Raw genomic sequence first — 23,399 nt, 5'->3', positions numbered from 1 at the left:
TCCCCAAGAAGTAAGTGCTACAGGCCTCAGTCATCAGGCTTCCACCCCCTGGTCTGCGTTTCTCCATCAAGTCTGCTCCTCTCTGCATCTCTTTCCAAAGGTAAGCTAAGTGACAACTAAGCTGGTATTTCCCAACTCAATTTTTTCTTCCGTGTCGCTTGGGGAAGAGAAGTTAAAATCTCCACCCCATCATCTTGCCCCCTTTAATTCCACATTTTTATTAAATTCAAATTTCACCATCTGCCAGCGTGGGATTCATGCCCGGATCCCCAGAGCACTACCCTGGATCTGTGGATTACTAGTCCAGTGACAGTACCACTATGCCACCACACACCGCTAAATCTGACTAATTTCCAGTGAAATAGAATTCAAAAACAGAAAAAAAAGTTAAACTTATTTAGAATCTGGTTTAGACCATGTTCAAAGTTGTGTACAGATTTCGGGTCTCTGTTTCACAAGGTAAAAGTTATTGAAGCTCTGGAAAAAGTACAAAAAAAGGATTACAAGGCTGATAGCAGAATACAACCATCAGTAACGGGGGGAAGAGGCTGGAGCTTGTTTCTGTAGAAAAGACACTATTAAACCCCAGAAGGAATTCAGTAGAAATCCCTTCACTCAGCAATTAATTAGCGTGTGAAATTCATAATCACATAGAAACATTTAAGCATTTAACAGGAAGTTAGATAAGCACATGCAAGAGAAAGGGAATAGTTACTTTCAGCGATTATGAATCTGTTCCTCTCATTCCTTTTAATACGGGTTATATATCCTTTACGAGATTTCTTAAAGTTCTGCTATTTGTGGAGGGTGTGATGAAGTAGGGTCAGAGGAATCTTATGGGGTGCGTAAAACCGTTGCTGCACTCCTCTGTAGTCTCATTTTTGCCCTGGAGCATATTAAGTTTGTATAACATGCACTGTTGTAACTATAAACATCACCTTTAATTTTAAGCAATTAGCATGTCCATGACAAAAGATTCCTGTTTCAGACCTGCGCAATATATACAATGAACCATGCCATTGCTCAGCAAGGCCACAAGGTGGGGCACTCTGACCACTGGATGTGGAATTTGTTTGTCTTAACGTTGTCATTGAATCATAGAATCCTACAGTGCAGAAGGAGGCCATTCGGCCCATTGAGTCTACACCAACCACAATCCCACCCTGGCCCTATCCCCATAACTTCATGCATTTACTCTGACTGGTCCCCCTGACACCAAGGGGCAATTGAGCATGGCCAATCAATCTAACCTAATTCAGGCAAAGGTGCCCTTTGTTGACTGAAACCAAAATGCCTTTCCTGATGTAAAATGATGTTATTTTCATGTAAATGGTCAAAGCAAGGGACAAATCTGCAACAATGTCCCTCATGGCAGACTGGTGCAGGAGATGAAGTCGAATGGAATCTGAGATGAGCTGGTAAGGTGGATACAAAACTGGCTTGATCAAAGACAGAGGGTAGCAGTGGAAGGGTGCGTTTCTGAATGGAGGGCTGTGACAAATGGCATTCCTCAGGGATCAGTGCTGGGACCTTTGCTGTTTGTAATATATATAAATGATTTGGAGGAAAATGTAACTGGTTTGGTTAGTAAGTTTGCAGAAGACACAAAAGTTGGTGGATTTACAGATAGCAATGAGGACCCTCAGAGGATACAGCAGGATATAAATCGGTTGGAGACTTGGGCGGAGAGATGACAGATGGAGTTTAATCTGGACAAATGTGAGGTAATTCATTTTGGAAGGTCTAATACGGATAGGAAATATACAGTAAATGACAGAACCCTTATGAGTAGTGATAGGCAAAGGTATCTGGATGTACAGGTACACAGTGGCTGAAAGTGGCAATGCAGGTGGAGAAGGTAGTCAAGAAGGCATACGGCATGCTAGTTTAAAAATTGGCAATGTTGCAGTTTTACAGAACCTTAGTTAGGCTGCAATTCTGGTCACCACACTACCAGAAGGATGTGGAGGCTTTGAAGAGGGTACAGAAAAGATTTACCAGGATGTTGCCTGGTATGGAGGGCATTAACTATGAGGAGTGATTGCAGAAACTTGGTTTGTTCTCACTGGAACGACGGAGGTTGAGGGGCGACCTGATAGAAGTCTGCAAGATTATGAGAGGCATGGGCAGAGTGGATAGTCAGAAGCTTTATCCCAGGGTAGAAGTCAATTACTAGGGGGCACAGGTTTACGTTGCGAGGGGCAATGTTTAAAGGAGATTTAAGAGGCAGATTTTTTACACAGAGGATGGTGTGTGCCTGGAACTTGTTGCCGGGGGAGGTAGTGAATGCGGATACGGTAGTGACTTTTAAGGGGCGTCATGACAAATACACGAATAGGATGGGAATAGAGGGATATGGTTCCTGGAAGGGTAGAGGGTTTTAGTTAAGTCAGGCAGCATGGTCAGTGCAGACTTGAAGGGCCAAAGGGCCTGTTCCTGTGCTGTAATTTTCTTTATTCTTTGTTCTTTGCATTGTCTTTCTTTTTAAAATGAGTTGTCAATAGTCTTCTTATCATAATTCTGAACAGAATTGGTCCTGTCATATTTAAAATATTAACCAAGAGACCAGGAAGCATTAATACTATTTATAATGCTCATGCCATCTGTGCAATCATTTTAATTTTAAGAGTATTACTTTTATCCTCATGCTGTGATTAATTGTGCCACAGATTTGACTTTTAAGTAGTTTGAAGTTTACAGCTGGATGTCACGGACAGAAAACAAAATTCCAAAGAATGCTCAGCTTTCCAGAACAACTCACACCTTATGTAAATCATGCAAATTTCTTCCTTGGTGAGAATGCATAAGAATGCAAAACATAAGCGGCATTGTCACTGAAAATGAATCATTTTCTGCTTTGAATGTTGTACCCGCTGGATGGATAATTATCAGCAGAAAACAAGAGGGAATTGCACAAGATTCTCACCTTGGTTGAATTTATTTTGGGATAACTTAGTTTTCCGTATATAAATAATTCCATACTTTAAGGCAATAAAAGCGCTGCCTTTTACCAGATGAGTTGATTTCCCAACCTGGGGTCACATGGCCACGTGTATAGGTGGCAAAATTTCCTCTGCCATTTTAGACATTAGTCCATGCATGTAGTTTGACAACACACTGTTTAAAGATCAGGCTGCAGCTTTCATGCAGGCTGCACACAGAGAATTGAGAAAGGGGGTGCAGCAAAGTGAGCCCATGGAGGAATGGTGACAATGAAAGGAAGGATAGCACTGTAGTTCAGTGATATTGTCCTGAATTTCAAGTGGTGTATTAGAAGAGTACAGACTTTACTTATTTAATTCCTAATTATCTAAAGACAACAATTATTGTTCAGTGATATTGTTCCTGCAGTGTATCGTGCTTCTCTCCTTATGCATAGAATGTTCTCTAAAATAGGTGAAACTGAGTGAAATATTATAACACTGTAAACATGGAAAATGGATTTTTAGTGATTGAATACACAATTGGCACAATAGCTTTATCTTTCTTTCAACTGTATAAACCTGCCCCTCTGCCTCCAGTAATTTATGTAGAGAATACATAAATTTGTAGTTCTAAACACCGTTCAAGTGTGAACAGATATTCACCTCTCTGCCTAAGCCTTTTGATACTTTAATTATCAGCTTGGCTCAGTTGGTTGCATGTTTTCCTTAAGTGAAAATATATTATAGGATCGAACCCCACTTCAAGATGTGACAACAGAATTGAACAGGCAAACAAGAACTCAGTTTAATGCCTTATCTTTTGGATGTCAGTGCAAAAAATCCAATGCAACAACAAGTTTTTTTTAAATTCTTTTCATGGCTGGCTAGGCCAGCAGTTTTATTGCCCATCCCTAATTGCCCTCCAGATGATGGTGGTGAGCTGCTATTTTGAAATGTTGCACTCCATGTGGTGCAGCTAAGAAAGGAAGTCCGGGACTCAGTGACAGTAAAGGAACAGTGATATAGTTCCAACATGTGGTTTGGAGGGGAACATGCAGGTGGTGGTTTCCCCATGTGTCCTTCTAAATGGTGGTGATTGTGGGTTTGGATGATGCTAGCTGAGGAGGCTTGGTAAGTTCCTGCAGTGCACCTTGCAGATGATACAAACCTCTGCCACTGTGTCTTAGCAGTGGAGGGAGTGAATATTTATGGATAGGGTCCCAATCAAGCTTGCTGTCTCGTCTTGCATGGTGTCAAGCTTCTTGAGTGCTGTTGGAGTTGCGCTCATCCAGGGAGTATTCCATCACACTCCTGACTTATGCCTTGTAAATGGCTTTGGGAAGCCAGGAGGTGAGCTTCTGGTTAATGGTAACCCTCAAGGTGTTGATAGTGGGGAATTCAGTGAGAGTAATGTCTTTGAATGTCAAGGGGCAATGGTTAGATTTTCTCTTGTTGGAGGTGGCAAGTGCCTGGCACTTGTGGGACACAAATATTTCTTGCGACTTGTCAGCCCAAACCTGATTATTGTTCAGGTCTTTCAGTGTTTGGACATGGACTGCTTCAGTGCCTGAAGAGTCAGGAAGAGTGCTGAACATTGTGCAATCATCAGCAAATTTCCCCACATCTGACCATATGATGGGAGGAAGTGAATGAATTCTACCTGTACTATTATGTGGGGCACAAAGGCAAATTTGGCCATGAGTTCCTGAAGTGTGAGTTCAGACCAGACAGTAAGAGTTGATCAGAACGTCCAGATCTTGGAATCTGAATATGAATCCCTGGATTTTGATCTTTTTCCTAACCAATTCACATCAAAGTTATAATAGGAACACTGCTGAGATGAACAAAAATTAATACATATGGAATTATATACGGAGCCTTTCTGTCTTTATGGCTCAACTAACCTATCTAACTGAAACACTGCTGTAGCTGCTTAGAAATAAAACAAGTGTAATGGGCAGTGACTTTCCATTATTTTTCATTAAAATATTTACAAAGAAATTTCTTTTAGTGATATTTTAAAACCTGATAAATGTGGAACAATTTGGCACCAGTCTTTTTTCTTTCAAGTGGTGTGTTAGAAGAGTACAGACTTTACTTACTTAATTCCTAATTATCTAAAGACAACAATTATTGATCAAGAGATTAGCGTGGGACATTTGATTGTAGATCATTTGCTGATTTAAATGGTTAATGTCTACATTTGATGAAAACAGCAAGTTCCTGAAGTTAAATGAAATGGATAAAATGATGAACCTTATGCTGTTTCATAGTTTGACTATTTCTGTTTTTTGAGCAGATGCAAAGCTCACTTTTAGCTACCTACTTCAGAAGGATTTCTCAATTTATGTCACTCAGTAAGTGGAATAAGATAAAACTAATAAATTTACTCAGCGGTTGCTTGAAACAATTATTTCAGTACTCAAGAAGCAGCACTTATGAAAAGTGATTAATCCGTTTAAGACATTTTCACTATATTCATGTTGATTTCATACACTTAATATTTTACTGAATGTTTTGGCCTCACATCCTTGTGTAATTGTAAATAAATAAGCTAATTATTATCTTCTGCCTGACTGAATTCAGCATTTACCACTCTAAAATGAATGTGATAATGCAGCTCAGGACTCTATTTCCTAAATGACTGCAACTCAGGATATTTGTTAACACCTCAGGGTACGCTGCTTCTTCAGTATCACAGGATCACAGAATTATTACAATGCAAAAGGAAGCCATTCAGCCCATCGTGCTGGCACTGGCTCATCGAATGAGTATAATGACACTGCCATTCTCCTGCCTTTACCCCATAATCCTGCACATTAGTTCTACTGAATGATGTAATACCATCTTGAATGCCTCTGCTTCCACCACATCATCAGGTAGAAAGAGCAGCTTACTTGTAAAACAAAATTTCATATCTTGGCATTTGGAAGGCAGTGGTACAATCAGACAAAGTCAGCATGGATTTACAGAAGGGAAATCATTCTTGAAGAATCGATTGGAATTTTTTGAGGATGTAACCAGTAGGAGGAGAAATAGGAAATAGAAATAGGGGGAGAAATTTAGGAAATAGACTGAGGAGAACCAGTGGATGTGGTTTATTTAGAGTTTCAGAAGGCTTTCAACAAGGTCTATCATAACTGACTACTGTGTAAAGTTAAAACAACATGGGATTGCAGGTAACATCTTGAGATGGACAGAAAGCCGGGCCACAGATAGGAAGCAAAGAGTTGGAATAAATAGATCATTTTCTGATTGACAGTCAGTGACTAATGGGGCTCCACAGGGATCTGTGCGAGGACCCCAACTGTTCACATTATATATTAACGATTTGGAAGAGGGAACTGAATATATTATTTCCAAATTTGCAGATGATACAAAATTGCATGGGAGGGTAGGCTGTGAGGAGGATGTAGAGATGCTTCAGCGTGATTTGGACAGGCTGAGTATGTGGGAATCTGCATAGCAGATGCAGTGTAATATGGATAAATGTGAGGTTATCCACTTTGGTAGCAATAATAGGAAGGCAGATTATTACTTGAATGGGTGTAAATTGAGAGAGGTGGATACTTAGTGAGGGAGGGACTCAACTTGGAACCCTCATGCATCAGTTGCTGAAAGTAAGTGCGCAGGTACAGCTGGCAGTAAAGAAGGCAAATGGTATTTTGACCTTCATAGCGAGAGGATTTGAGTATAGAGATAGGGATGTTTTGCTGCAATTTTATACACTTTTGGTGAGGCCACATCTGGGGTATTGTGTGCAGTTCTGGTGTCCTTATCTGAGGAAGGATGTCCTTGCTATAGAGAGAGTGCAGCGAAAGTTTACCAGGCTGATTCCTGGGATGGCATGTCTGTCACATGAGGAAAGATTAAGTTGATTAGAGTTATATTCACTGGAGTTTAGAAGTATGAGAGGAGCTGTCATAGAAATTTATAAATTTCCAACAGGATTAGACAGGGTAGACTCAGAAAGAATGTTCCCAATGATGGGGGAGTCAGCAGAAGGGCTCATAGTTTGAGGATAAGAGGTAAACCTTTTAGAACTGAGGTGAGGAGAAATTTCTTCACCCAGAGCATGGTGAATATGCGACATTCACTACCACAGAATGTAGTTGAGGCCAAAACATTGTCTGATATCAAGAGGAAATTAGTTACAGTTTTTGGGGCTAAAACGATCAAGGGATATGAGAGGAAGGGGGATCAGGATATTGAATTTGATGATCAATTATGATCAAAATGAATGGTGGAGCAAACTCAAAGGGCCGAATGGCCTATTCCTGCTTCTAGTTTCTATGTATCTATCCTTCTTGCTTGTAATAGCCTGAGATGAAACCTGCTTGTTCACAACCTTGATGGTATATTTGATCCTGAGATGAATTCATATTCATGCTATCACCAAAATTGCCTATTTCCACCTCTATAGTATCACTTGACATTGCTCATGTCTCACCTTCCTTGGGAACTCTCATTCATGCCTTTGTCACCTCTAGATTTGAATATTCCAACACACTTCCAGCTGAACTTATACAGTCTTATACTCCCTAAACTTGAGATCATCTGAAACATTGCTACTTAGCCTTAACTCACAACAAGCCCACTTTCTCTATCATCCCTGTACTCACTGACCTACACTGATACCTGGTCATGCAACCTTAATTGCAAAATTCTTATCCTTATTTTCAAGTGGAGGACTCAAAGGACGATGTTGGAATCGGATTGGGGAGGGGTGGTTCGGACCAGGAGTGGGTTGGGTCAGACCAAGAAGGTCTCAGTCTGGGAGGGAGGGGTCAGGCCTGGTCTGTTTTATTTCAGAGTAACTATCAGTGTAAAACTGGCAGTAGCATCCAAACTTAATGATTTAAATCACTTTTTTTTGGATGGATCCAGCGAGTGCAATTGTCCGGGGGAAGTTAGCAGTTCTGGACAATTGACAGGTGAAGCCTTACCGGGGAAAATTGAGAGTGCATCACTGGGGTATGCTCCAAGTATGGCACTGGGGAACCAAGAAATTAAGGCGAGCTTGGGCCAATCCCCTCAGAGAGAAGAGAGGAGATTTGATAGAGGTATTCAAAATCATGAAGTGGAACTGGCCAGAGTAGATAAGGAGAAAAGGTTCCTTCTCATAAAATGATTGAGAGTGAAAGGGCACAGATTTAAAGTAATCTGCAAAAGAAGCAAATGTGACTTAGCTGGGTGCAATTGAGGTATTTGAGAAGTCATCTGATGGTTAATTGAATAGAAATAATGTACAGGGGTACAGGGAAAAGGCAGGGAAATGGCACTCAGTTATAATGTTCATTCAGAGAGCCAGTGCAGACATGATGGGCCAAATGGACTCTTTCTGCAGCATAACAATTCTGTGATCTAGTGATACCTCATAAAATCCATGACCTTTACAGGATATGGGAACCTGACTGGGAGAACATCTAGGAACAGCACTGCTCTGTCTACACAGGTAAAGGTCACATCTTCTGTTCTTTAGGATTGTTTTAGTTCAGTGTTAATGATCTCTGCAACCCATCTCAGTATGTTGTACATAGATGCATTAAACAAGTGATAGCACATTGTTCACTTGAACAGGGGAATTCATATCAGTCTGAGTGGAGGCAGCCTTCTAACACCAGAGGGTTTTTAGTACCTGCAAAGCGGCAAGCTTTGCAAGAATGCTAGAAGCTGTGGGGTGCACTTTGTAGCAATCAAAAAATTGGCTGATGACAGAATTCTGTCAGAACAATGAAGGAAAAACATCAAATTACATTCAGAAATATTGAACTTTAAATAAGATCTGTGAGTTTTATAAACAATGGATGTATGAGCCCAAAGCCTTGGGGTGCATGGGATCAAAGGTTATGGGGAGGAAGCAGGATTAGGCTATTGAGTTGGATGATCAGTCCTGATCAAGATGAATGGCGGCGCAAGCTCAAAGGGCTGAATGGCCTTCTCCTGCTCCTATCTTCTACGTTTCTAAAGTTAGCTGAGGATGCAAAGTCAGTCCCTGGCTGAATTGCTGGTGGGTGTACCCTTGGAGACCTGCTTTTTTGCAGGCATACCTCCACCACACTCTCTGATTGTTGAAGTAAGTCAATAAAGTAAAATCATTGAATCCTTACAGTGCTGAAGAGGGCCAAACTGCATTGACAACAATCCTAGTCAGGCCCTATCCTCAAACAACTATCCTTCTAATTTCTCTGACACTACGGGGCAATTTAGCATGGCCAATCAACCTAACCCACACATCTTTGAGCTGTGGGAGAAAACTGAAGTACCCAGAAGAAACCCACGCAGACACAGGGAGAATGTGCAAATTCCATACAGACAGTCACCCGAGGTCAGAACTGAACCTGGGTCCCTGGTGCTGTGAGGCAGCAGTGCTAACCATTGCACCAATCCCACAGATAACAGCTAAAACAGAAACAGGAAAGTCTTTCCATCAAGCGCCATAATCTGGAAACCAACCATTTGCCTGCTGAGGTCACCAGTGCAATGGCCAGAAAGCTCAATCGTCTAATCCTCCTGAGCCGAGGATTGGTTTGAATACCATTTTATAAATGACTTACAATGGACTCAATTCTCACTTCTAATCGCTATGAATGGATATGCATGTGTTTTACCATTTCTTGCTCCTTTAGCAGTTCTTTAACTCAAGGAAGCCGAGTTAAATTGGTTCCTTTCGAAACATAAATTATGGGACTGGAAAAAGGGATCCGTGAAGGGAGGGATCATTTCTTGTTGTGACCAGCAGAGGGGGCCAAACAAAGAAAGCGAGCCAGTTCTAATCACCCAACATCCAATCATTTTGTGTCCTCAGGACAAAATTAATGGAAGTTTCTGTGATGTCTCCATGATGAACTAGTTTTCAGTATGCACTTTTTAAAGGCACAGATGAAAGAAGGGCATTTCAGATCGTAAGACCATTAGATATTGGAGCAGGCTTAGGCCATGCAGCCATTGAGTCTGCTCTGCCATTCAATCATGGCTATGTTTCTCAACTCCATTCTCTTGCCTTTCCCTGTAACCTTTGATCCCCTTACCAATCAAGAATCCATCCATCTTTGTCCAAATACATCCAATGACCTAGCCTCCACAGCCTTCTGTGGCAATGAATTCCATAGATTCACCACCCTCATCTCATCCCTTTACTCTGAGGCTGTGCCCTCAGAGAGATCTGGATACCAAAAGTTTAGTAGATTTGGTAGAACTCTTCAATATGCTGCAGCTTAAATGTCCAGGGTCATGAGACCCTGATAGACTCTAAACATTTGCATTAGAAAGAGAACTTTAGCTGCTGCAGTGTGAGAAAGAGGAGGAAGGAGAGGAGCAGTGGTGCACTACTGCTAGAATATGTTGGAGCACTGCTCTGGCACCTCCTCTAACCAGCAACATCCCCACATGTCCACTCGGACAGCATGAATCCCCCCAAACAAACCCAACTCCCCCCATATCATCCCAAGACCCCGGAACAACCCTGGCTCCCCCGATTGACCCAACTTCCCCTGAACAGCTTCAGTTGGCTGGATGGCCGATTCATGATGCAGAGAGATGCCAAAAGCGTGGGTTCAATTCCTATATTGGTTGAAGGTATTCATGAAGGCCCCGCTTTCTCAACCTTGCCCCTCACCTGAGGAACGGTGGTTAACACTGCTGCTTCACAGTGCCAGGGACCCAGATTTGATTCCCGGCTTGGGTTACTGCCTGTGTGGAGTTTACACATTCTCCTGTGTCTGCGTTGGTTTCCTCCAGGTTCTCCCGTTTCCTCCCACAATCTGAAAGATGTGCTGGTTAGATACATTGACCTAAACAGGCGCTGAAGTGTGACGACCAGGGGAATTAGAAGTTACTTCATTGCAGTGTTAATGTAAGCCTTACTTATGAGTAATAAAAAAATTTTGTTTGGTGATCCTCAGATTAAATCACCACCAGTCAGTTCTCCCACTCAAAGGGGAAAAATGCCTATGGTCATCTGGGACTATGGCAATGTGACCTTTTCTCAGCACTCAGTGCCAGCCGCAATGGAGAAAAGCCTCAGTCAGAATTGCTAACAGCCACCCGCAGGAAAGAGGACAATTTCTAAAATTTCCAAGCCCAAGAGATTGCCATACATGTAATTGGGGAAAAAACACACACAAAACTTCAAAACTGCCTGAACACAATGACTAGAAGGTGGAGATGCCAGCGTTGGACTGGCGTAGGCACAGTAAGAAGTCTCACAATACCAGGTTAAAGTCCAACAGATTTATTTGGAATCACGAGCTTTCAGAGCATTGCTCCTTCATCAGGGTGAAGCAGCATCTAATGAAGGAGCAATGCCCTGAAAGCTTGTGATTCCAAATAAACCTGTTGGACTTTAACCTGTTGTTGTGAGATTCTTACAATGACCAGAAAGCAAGTAATCACAATATCCTTCTTCCATCAAGAAGGAAATAAAGAATGTTCATGTACTGCTACATTGAGTGATGATGGGGGCAGGGGAGAGGTCCGGTGCTGCAGCTGTCTCAGAGTCAGGGTCAAAACCGACCATACAGTGTACAAGTGAAACAGGGCTTGATTCAATGACAGGCCTGTATCCCTGTGCAGATGTGTGGATAGAAGAAATGTGGAAGAGGTAAAAAAGAGACGGATTCTTGGTTAGACTATAAAGGTGAAAAACTTGGGTGCAAAGTGTGTTCAAATGTTAGCAACTTATCGCTTTTCAAGTCCAAGGGACTGAGACTTTCAAATGAATGTCATTTGTACCAAGTGACACATAACAGATCCTTTAGGCGGCATAGTGGATAGCACTGCTGCCTCACAGCTCCAGGGACGTGGGTTCAATTCTTGGCTTGGGTCACTGTCTGAGTGGAGTTTGCACATTCTCCCTGTGTCTGCGTGAGTTTCCTCCGGGTGCTACAGTTCCCTCCCACAGTCCAAAGATGTGCGGGTTAGGTTGATTGACCGTGTTAAATTGACCTTTAGTGTCCTGGGATGTGTAAATTAGAGGGAGTAGTGGGGTAAATATGTGGGGTTGCGGGAATAGGGCCTGGGTGGAATTGTTGTCAGTGCAGATTCACTGGGCCAAAAGATCTCCTTCTGCGCTGTAGGGATTCTATAGATCCAGTTTAAAATCTCTCAGAAAAGAAATTGTAGGACATAAACTATTGAAAACTCATATCAGTATGCAACAAATCACTGAAAAATCAGAGGAAGGCACTCTTGGGGAAACAATAATAACAATGTGAATGCATCTCATCTAAAGGTGACTTGTCCAGTTTTCAACACTGCATACTACCCGGCTCAAAACAACATGCCTTACACCGTCTACTTTGGCTTCCTCCAAAGTGAAATGGTGTTGACATGGGAATTGGGTCGCATTCCCCCGCTACAGTATTGCAGAAATCACTGACCACATAGCTACCCAGATGAGCAGGTGAATTTGCCAGCATATTAAAGTGATTGAGAGCAAAATGTTGATTCTTATGGATTAATCTACAAGCCCAAGTAACAAAATCACTCTAGTAATTCATGTGAAATGTAAGTGAAATATGGAGGATGATCCACAATTTGTCACCAGAATTCTACTGCCCTGCCTGCCACGGGAATCGGAATGTGTGAGGACCAGACAATGAGAAGGTCCGTTGACCTCGGGTGGGATCTTTCAGTCATGAGACTGTAAAATCCTACCTCAGTTTTTAAATCTGATTGAATTTCCATGTCAACATAATGATTCCTGAATCATAGTTTTGATATTGCAGAATCTTCTATCACTTGCAAGTGATGGAGTGAGTGTTATGCTGGACACCAAGTAGATAACAAATATTGAACAGAATTTTCCATTTGTTCACACCCTGCCACCGCTGCAAGTGAGGGCGGAGAATTTGGCGCTCAGCCAAATATTCATTCACTGCAGCAGGACCGGGAAATCCCACTGGCATAAACAGCCAGAAATTCCAGCCATTAATACTTGCCCTCTGCTGAACCATAGATGAGAAGTTGCTGGGGGAAATTTGATGACAGAATTAAGGGAGGGAGCCATTTCTATTCCTTTATGGACAAATTATACTCTGAAAGATGAAACAAGATCTGTGTTTGGCCATGTGAGGGCCTGTTAAAGAGAGTGTCCTCAAAACAGATTCTCTTAGACCTATCTCTGGTGTATGGCACATTACATAAACTCAGCATGCTACGATGATTGTGTATTTAGATAAACTGATTCTTTGCAGGATACACTTTTTGTGTGAACTGCAAAAGCAATTTGGCACAAAACCTCTTAAGGCCAAAGTCTCAGTGAAAAAGAGAAAATTTGGAATGGTGTTACTAGGGGAGAACAGTAAGGTTATCAGCATGAACTATAAGCTATCTCTTACCAGTTTTGTTGATAATTTAGCACATCGAATGCCCACAACCATATCATTGAAAGAGTCTCATTCAACCTCGCTTCCAATTTGGTTACGCATTTCTAATCAACCAATTGCACATTCTAGATGAAGACTGTTGGCTTACTGAAATATCACCAGGTTATGGAGAATTGGCAATGGTTTCTCTCTCTATGCGGTTTGTCATCTACTTTTATAATCAATGCATTTCAAGATTATGTGGAGGAAGCTGACCAGTGCATTCCTCAGGATTTATGACCATTACTAAATTGCATGCAAGTATTTCCAAGCAGCACCGCAGGTTGTGAGCGAGTATTCAATCAAATGAACTTAATGATAACACCAACACGCTCAAGAATTCTCATAAGCAGTGCATCAGCACCCATGTTTATCAGACTATACAGAGCTCCATACCACCCCCCCACCCCCCCACTCCTGATGCATTGGAACCCAGCACTGTATGTCACAAACTGCCTGCAATGTCATTGATCGACAGAGGGCTCAAAAACCAGACCAGACTTCCTTCTAGCACAAGTGTGGAACTGGATCCATTGTAGAAATTGTGAAAACTTGGTTGAAAAAATTCAAGAAACATCATGGTATAAAGTTTTTGGAAGTTTGTGGTAACAAAGCCTCAGCAGACCATGACCCCACAGAAAGATTTATTGATGAGTTTGGTATGCTAACTTCAGATGAAAACCTTTGGTCTGAAAACATTTACAATGCCTGGAAAACAGCCTGTCCTGACGGTATAACCCTAGGGACTGCTAGCAATGGCTGAGGAGAGTGCACGATCAGGCATTAAGCATGCTGAGTATAGACTGTCCTCAATTGTACCAATGTGGCTGGCTCACACAAATGTTAATTGATTGTAATTTGGAAGAGCAAGTGTCCCAGGAGCTCTAAGGTTATTCAGAAATTATTTGTTCACTATTATGCCAATCAGTTAGCCCAGGTAACCAGGGCATGTTTTCTGATTGGTCTCACAACCACACTATACTGGAGACATGTTGGGTAATAAATAAATAAACTACTTTACATTAGCTGGATTTGAAATAAACAGTAAAATCACGTTTCTCCTGGATAATTCTTAAACACACCACCCTGCCAAACTCTTGGTGAAGAACAATGTTTTCACTATTTATTCTTTCCCACTCTACCATGTAATGTTATTAACTCAACCAATGGACCAAGGGAATTTTCAGATCATGAAATGTAAATGACAAAAACATTGAGGATGAAGATGACATAGTGAATCCAGTAGAGAAAGTGTCCTTGGACGTTTTTATTGATATGTGTGATGGGTTACTAAATACTCTCGAGTAACGTGCATTTACAAATGAACAAGAAAAAATGTTAATCAATAAGATAACAGACTAAGCCAATGTTGATGAGGCAGATGAAGCTGGAAAAACTATTCAAGAATGCCTCCCAGCTGAGCACACTGACACTCTGAACCTTCTCTTACAAGCAGGAATGAAAATGGTGTCACGATTGGCAACTTAACAGGTACCCTCCATTTAGTACTCACTGATACATCATAATATTCTAGCCATGTCATTGACTTCAGACGAAATGGTAGTCTAGGCGTAGGCTATTGTAATATAAGTAAGATTAGTCCTATACGTTGTATCTGAAAAAGCCTAATTATCTGAAATCCAAAATGCAATCAGCCTTGAGGGTTTTGATAAAGCATACTTGATCTGTAAAATGTTACATAATGAAAATCTATCTGCTCTAAAGACTAATGATTCAAAATAACACAAAGTCCAAAACAAAATACCTACCACCTACCAGCATTAATTTTTTTTTACTTAAAAAGCACAGAGGAGTCAAACAGAATGTTGTTGCACGAGATGATGCCGACACAGAACATAGAACATAGAACATTACAGCGCAGAACAGGCCCTTCGGCCCACGATGTTGCGCCGACCAGTTACAAAAACAATGACCCACTAGCCTATACCAATCCCTTTTCGTCCATAAACCTATCCAGAGATCTCTTAAACGCCCCCAAACTAGACGCATTTACAACTGCAGCAGGCAGGGCATTCCAATCCTTCACCACCCGCTGGGTAAAGAACCTACCCCTGACATCCGTCCTGTAGCTACCCCCCCTTAATTTAAAGCCATGCCCCCTCGTGCTAGCTTTCTCCATCCGAGGAAAAAGGCTATCACTATCCACCCTATCTAAACCTCTAATCATCTTATATGTTTCAATAAGATCCCCTCTTAGCCGCCTTCTTTCCAACGAAAACAACCCTAAATCCCTCAGTCTCTCCTCATAGGACCTCCCCACCATACCAGGCACCATCCTAGTAAACCTCCTCTGCACCCTCTCCAACGCCTCCACATCCTTCTTGTAATGCGGGGACCAGAACTGCACACAGTACTCCAAGTGCGGCCGCACTAGAGTAGTGTACAGTTGCAACATTACACTGCGACTCCTAAATTCAATCCCCCTACCAATAAACGCCAAGACACCGTACGCCTTCTTAACAACCTTATCTACTTGATTCCCAACTTTCAGGGATCTATGTACACACACACCTAGATCCCTCTGTTCATCCACACTATTCAAAGTCCTCCCGTTAGCCCTATACTCGACACATCTGTTGCTCCTACCAAAGTGAATTACCTCACACTTCTCCGCATTAAATTCCATCCGCCACCTCTCGGCCCAGCTCTGCAACCTATCTAAGTCTCCCTGCAGACTATGACACCCTTCCTCACAATCTACCACACCTCCAATTTTGGTGTCATCAGCAAATTTACTAATCCACCCAACTATACCCTCATCCAGATCATTAATAAAAATTACAAACAACAGTGGCCCCAAAACAGATCCCTGAGGCACACCACTCGTAACTGTACTCCATGATGAATATTTACCATCCACCACCACCCTCTGTCTCCTATCTGATAGCCAATTCCTGATCCAACTTCCTAGATTACCCACAATCCCATACATCTGCATTTTCTGCGTGAACCAGGCCAACATTGCAAGGGTGGCATCTGCAATGGAAAAATTTGGGTCAGGGATTTGACCACATGGTGAACACAGCAAGCAGGCCATGGTGGAGATACAGTGGGCCAAGGCCCAAATGTTACCAGCATCCAGGAGGCACATCGGTCCATGGCTACTGGTGTTGAGAGCATGTTAGAGACACTGGGGGCCGTGGCTGGGACTCTCACTGGGATTCTGCGGACACAGCAGGCCTTGACTGTGAGCCTCATCAACTTAGCCCAGTCTCAGAGGGCTAATGCTGAAGGGCTCCAGAGCTTGGAGCAGTTGCTGGATGCCTTTGAGGTGTTTGATGATTGTCTGACATTCAGAATGGAATACCAACACACTCTTGCTGCCCAAAGAAGGTCATTCAGTTTCTTGTGGCACTGCTCTGCGGACCGAGGTGTCAGAGTCCTGATATTAACTGAGATGCACCACCTCCCACAATGTATTGTCCCTGAGTGGAGATCAGCAGCTGGCACCTCTCCTCCACCCTGTCCAGCAGACAAGCCTGCACATTTTTTGTGAATCTTGAGGCAGATTTCATTGGGACCATCTTCCTGGCATGATTGGCTGTGTGTCAATCATTGCAGCTTATATACAGCTCTGGCTTGTTAGGGAAGTCCAAGTGCAGTCAATTTGTGGCCATTAGTTAAAATTCCTTGAGAGAAATGTACAGGCAATGTTTTCAATAGAGGGTGAGCCATCTGCAAAGGTACCAATTGGGTTAAGTCAACAATATACTGTGTCCAGGAGCAGGCGGGGATGGCCAGTGATGTCTGAGTCCAGGTCACTGGTTAATGGGAGACCAGCAACATCCAGGTCACCGGGGTATAGAAATGGCTAGTGATGTCACTGGGGGATGGGAGGTCAGTGATGTCCGGGTCTGGGTCACTGGGCGATGGGGAGGCCAGCAATGTCCATGGCGGGAGGGGCGGTGAGAGGCCAGCGATGTCTGTGGGCCAGGGAAGGAGGGTGAGCGGGTTGAGAAGCCGGGAATCAGGCCGGGGGGGAGTGAGAGGCCAGTGATGAAGTTAGCAATGTCTATGGGGGGAGTTGAGACCAGCAATTTCAATGCTGGGAGGATTGTTCAGCAATTTCCCAGAGATGTGCACATGCACAATGGCCTGCTCAGTGCGCTGATATCAGCCTCTTCAGTGGAAATAGGCCTCGCTGCCGAATTTTCCACATGATTCATGGAATCTGCATTGCACTGAATGTGAGAGATTCATTTTGAAAACTCCACTAAAAAAAACCAACGCAATATACTCCAGTTTTCATGCAAATTCGACACTTAGAATGTTTTCAAGAGAATCCCAGCCCATGTCTCTTTCTTCAGCAATACTGGGAGTATTCCCAATCTTTCTGCCAATCCTCTCATGATCTTTCTTTGACATAATGGACCATCTTCTCCTGGGAAAAAATATAAAACATAACAATAAAATCAAAGTATTACAGGTGCTGGAGATCGGAAATAAAAACAGAAAGTGCCAGGAAAGCTCATCAGAATGTCCAATAAAGAGTCATATTAGACTCGGTTGTCTCTCCACAGATGCTGCCAGACTGGATGAATTTTTCACAGCACACTTTATTTTCATTGTAAAACACAACAGTTCGCTCAGCTTATCAAAGTTTTATAAAAGAAAGGGACAGCATTCATAGGCCTAAACTAGTAACTCTGCCAGTTAGAAGATTCACAGATGGAGTCCAAATGAGATGCATGAGGTGCGCTTGCAACTGTGTATTATTCAGGTAGGGTTCAAACAGAGTGGTGAAACAGTAGCTTAGGGTGCAAACATTGTCCAGACAAGCAATTCCAATGTGAAACATTGGCTGTGTCAAGATGAAAATGTACCAGCTATAAATTGCATGATCTTACTGGGGTGGGTGAGGCACTTATCTTTCCTATTCTCGGTAGCTTTTCCTACCATGCATTGTTGATCGTGGAGGTGATATTAACACCTCCCATAACTTGTGCCCTAACTGTTACAAGATCAGATCTTTCCCTGGGCCAAGCACTACTGGCCTTCTATACATATATATTCTTTATTGTTCAAATCCTTTTCATACAATATCTCTCCAGTACTGTGTTTGCCGCCATTTCTCCATGAAGCTGCGACCTTCCATTAAATCCCATTGCACTTCCTGGTTTCTGTCCTCACTGACTCATACCCATTCACTGTCTGTTCTTGAGCTGAAGGCCTTTAGTACATATGGCAATGAGGTGACACTGTCTGCCTAAGAGGAGCTTAAGATGAGAGGAATTGTGTGATGGCTGCACCCGTGCTAATGTAAATGTGCATTGCCAAAACTAGACATATATAAACTGTGCCAAGTGTTGATATGAAAAATAAAATGTGGCTTTATTTACTCAACTTTGAAAAAATAACTGAATGAAATGTATATTTGATGTTCTTTACTTTTTAACAGTAATAGGTTGAGTTCTAATATAGCTTAATATGAAGCTCACTGTAAAAAATGTTCCTAATTTTTTTTAATGAAATAGTTCATTGAATATATGTCCTTTTCAACCTGAATTTCATTTCCAGACAAAAAGAAAATAGGCAGGTAGGAAGATTGCTAAACCCTCATTGCAAACAGTTGTACAGATATGTCTCCATGACCATTGTGTCATTTTCTCTCCTCCTGCAGGGAGAGACCCTGTCCAACAGAACTCAGATTGCGCATCTGGTGGAATGGAAAATGAAAACCAAATCGTCCCACTGCATTTAGTACTTCAATGCATTCCATCACCCTGCCATTCTTATATTTTGTTTCTAAAAAACCATCTACAGGAGTAGAAAACTCATTAAGAGAACACCTTATAATGTCTCCCAGAAATGTCCTCAAGTATTTTGGATATAGTGAATGTCTTTGGGGTGGCACAGTGGTTAGCACTGTGGTCTCACAGCGCCAGGGACCTGGGTTTGATTCCTGGCTTGGGTCACTATCTGTGTGGAGTTCGCTCATTCTCCCTGTGTCTGCATGGGTTTCCTCTGGATTCCCCAGTTTCCTCCCACAGACCAAAGATGTGTGGGTTAGGTGGATTGGCCATGCTAAATTACCCCTTAGTGTTGGGGAAACTAGCTGGGTAAGTGCATGGGGTTATGGGGAATAGGGATTGGATGGAATTGTGATCAGTACAGACTCAATGGGCTGAATGGCCTCCTTCTGCACTGTAGAATTCTATGACTTTGTGCAGTTATCCAGTGAAGACAATAACTGTTTTGCACACATTAAAGCCCCAAACACAACACAGAAATTAATAACTAATGGAATCTGTTCTTGATGATGTTAAATACAATTGAATCTCCAAAACACAGGAGATTGAATTTAGAATGTCATTGAAAGGGCATTATCCCTAACACTTCAAAGCTCCATCAACTGGAGCTTAATGTCATAAACCTCCAACTTGTAGGCAAGAGAACTACCACCTGTGTCAGGCCGGTACTTATGGATCTATCATGACTAAAACAATAAAGTCAAAGGGAGGAAAAGACCAGTTCATGTAAAGGTAAAAGAAAAAGAAAAAGAAAAAGCTGTCAATGGTATTTATAACATTGTTTTTAACAGATCAGATGCAGATGTGCCTTGGTTTTGAAAGGCATTCAGGACTTACATTTTAAAGCAATCGCTTGATGTTCTATATTCTTGCAAACTCTAATCAATTCTCATTATGGAGTTCCTGATGAAAAGATAAACTTTAATTCATTTTGGCATTCATTGATTTAAACATTTGCTACTACAACCTCACTTGGGTGATGTTGTTACAGTTGCTTTCAGATGGTAGACCCCACAGTCAAATAGTCAAATGACATTCAAATTGCACAGACCGTACCTGATCAAACTGCACCTTGCGCTCTGCATCCAGCACTGATCACTGAACGTAGAGAGATATTCAAGTGATTGACTGTGTGGAGAAGATCCAAAAAGATTAGCCCCCAGTACTTGAAGAGAGACAGACAAAACTGTATACTTCACCCTGGAAAATAAGTGTCTGAGATGAGGTCTTGTAGATAGAAAAGGTATATCTGGTATAATTTCTTAAAAGGAAATTTTGAATGTAGCATAATAAACTGTAGAAACCATCTAGTGTCAGGCAATTTTTGGTATTGTATTTGAAAATTTGCCTGGACACAAAGTGATAAACGGATTCATTCTCAGCAGTGCATGTAAAAATCACTTCAGAATCATTTAGGAAGTGTTTGGGGTGCATAATGGGAGTAAAATATGGCGACTCTGTATGGGTGAATTAAGATAGCAAAAATGGCCATACTCACTCATCCTGTGAATTAGCTGGCAGTGGCAGCATTATTATAAAGATAGTTCTTTTAATTACTGGCTTTGAAGGCACTTGCTGACAACTAGCAATATTCAGTGGCCTTCATCCGTATCCCTTGTTGCCTACTCTCGTCTTCATTAACCAGGGCACTTCCACTTTACAGGTGAAACATTTATCCTGCTCGACAACAGCAGGCAAATTCAAAATGCGTATTAAAACTTAATTGTGAAGAAAAGGCAAATTTAACAGTTCATATTTTAGAGTCGAACATGTTTTTATTAAAATAGGTGAAACAGCAGTCACTGGAATTCATTGTGTGAGAGCTTTGGAACATTTTGATATGAAAATATATATATAAATAGAATTTTGTTCAGCAATGTTGCATTTGCAAAGAAATCGATTGCAATTTGCGTTTGTTTTTTTTTCAGTCTTTTTGACAGTTGAAGTTGGTACCTTTTTTTATTGCCTAACTCATTGTCTTTGAAAATGTACCTTTCTAACTGCCCTGGTCTCTATCATATTTTCTCACAAATGGGTTGCTACAGTAGTTAATTTCTAACTGGTTGTTGTGCTGAATTTACCCGTGACAAAATCTCAGTCCTCAGGCTGACAGGAGAGTAACGATGACCTATCTCAGCTCACATTCCTGCAGTGTCTGCCTCTGTGTTTACGCCGCCGCCACTCCCAAAACGAGACATTCTGCTGCAGGAATGAATTCCGGACTCCTGAAATACAAGCGAGCTGCTGAGAAAGCACAACAGGTCAATCAGCTTCATAAACAGAAAGACGCGTGACCAGGGCTCAGGGAAATGTACTCTGCTGAGTGTAAACATTCTTTTGACATTGCAGGCAGACGCGTTGTTCGGGCTGCTGCTCACTTCGCATTCCTCCAACCACTCCCTCTGGAAAACATGATGGTGAAGAAGGTGCAGTTGAACAAGTGGCCGCTTGGGAGCGCTCTGCTTGCTTTCCCGTTTTACCGCATTGCAGGGACACCCCCTTCCCCCTCTCCCTCCGCCCCCGCCGCCCCCCCATTCCTGGCGTGCAGGGAATGCATTCCTTCAAAGTGGGGACATGATGTTGGCATGCATTACAATTCGCACTTACAGATTAAAACTGACAATTCCCTCAAAGCACTGGAAGACCATAACAGATACATTCTGAGCCGCCCCCCCTCCCCCCGTCTGTGATTTTAACTCAAAAACGGTGGGCCAGTTCTCTCCCTTCTTCGATTGCGGACAAAAGAAAATTCAACGAACAGCTCACGATTTTCCCCGTTAATATAGAGCACGAGAATTATTGGTTCGAATTCAGTTCTCTGCCCCTGCGTTCAATTTAAGAATTTGATGATTTGGTAATGGGTTATGTAGCAATGTGCTGTACAGTGGGGTGTTTGATTTCTTACATAGAGTCACACTGCACCCGCGTTGTATTTCAATGATAAATTCAAATTCCACCACGGGTTCCCTTTTGACCAAGATGAAAGTCTCTTCAATCCTGTCTAAACAAAAACAGGGGCTGTCCAAAGTTGTATTTAATGTAAGTTAAGCGTTCTCTGTCAGGGCCTCAAACTCAAGAGAGAACGAGAAGATTGTTTTTAAGAGGTGTCTGGAAAATAGTTACGGCTCGCCAAGAATCCGAGAACAAATGCGGTATGTCTGGTACGAAAACTCGAATGGTATTTATCAGTGACAAGATTAAATGGTAGGTGTCAAATAAAATTAAGGTGCGATTACTTATTTTAGCAGTCAATTTAAAATGGGTTTACCAAATAGGGAAGCGTTTAACAGACCAACAGACCTGCTTAGAACAAGGTCGATGTGGAGATGCAGGTGTTGGACTGGAGTAAACACAGTAAGAAGTCTCACGACACCAGGTTAACAAGGTTAACCTAGAACAAGGTTGTGCGGGACTCTATGTCTGGAATATTACCGGCTTGTTTAGTCAGTCGACAAGCACGTTGTCTATAATCTTTTAAAACCATCGAGTTACTTTATTTTTCACAGAAGCTTTATTTTCTGACTGATAAATACTGGTGGATTGTTTGAATGGAATTGCGAGGCTAATTCCGGTTTAGATAATACCGAATTGCAATCTCCAAATTGTCCTGCTTAACAATTCGATAATATTAGCAATATTAGAAAATCACCACATTGAGAAACGAAAGTCGTACTAAATAATCTAAAGCAGTTTTTTATACCGAAATATTTCTGCTCTGCACGATGACCTTGAACGGTGCAGGTTGTAGTGAACTGTGTCCCCTTGTTTGATGAGATATGATTGAATTATAGAATTGATCCAAAGCAGGAGGCGGGCATTCGGCCCTTCGAGTCGGTGCAATTTTAGCTCAAAACCAGTCTCACGCGTGGGTGAAATGATAAGCGATTGTTACCTGTAAGTAGGGTGACCTTCCACTTGTTTGCTTAAAAATATGTATCAGAGCGGAATTAAGCTGTCTCTAACAAGCTTTTGACTGAAATGCTTAAATATTTACCGAAACCTGTCGTAAACGAATTCATTTAAGAAATGTGGCGTTCACTTACTTGCAATTTAAACCTCAATCGTGTGAGTTCATCGGAGTCGGACAGGAGGTTATCAGGTCTTTCTGACCACGAAACCTTTTGGGAGAATGCCGAGCGTTGTAAGAGAGAAGGCTAAACTGGCTTATCTTCCAAGCAGCAGCGAACAATTTCCTGCGAGCTTCTTTATTCCCAGGTGGCTTTATCTTTTATCTACCAATACAGAACCCAATAATCCGGCTATCTTAAATTCAAATCAAGGTCACTTGTGTTAGAATCTCCAGCCAAAACAAAGGTGGAAATATTAAACGCCTATAA

This window comes from Carcharhinus amblyrhynchos, chromosome 16 (assembly GCF_965287045.1).
Source record: "Carcharhinus amblyrhynchos chromosome 16, sCarAmb.v2.hapA, whole genome shotgun sequence".
NCBI classification, from domain to species: Eukaryota; Metazoa; Chordata; class Chondrichthyes; order Carcharhiniformes; family Carcharhinidae; genus Carcharhinus; species Carcharhinus amblyrhynchos.
The sequence above is the reverse complement of the archived record's forward strand: the minus strand, read 5'-3'. Positions refer to the sequence as shown.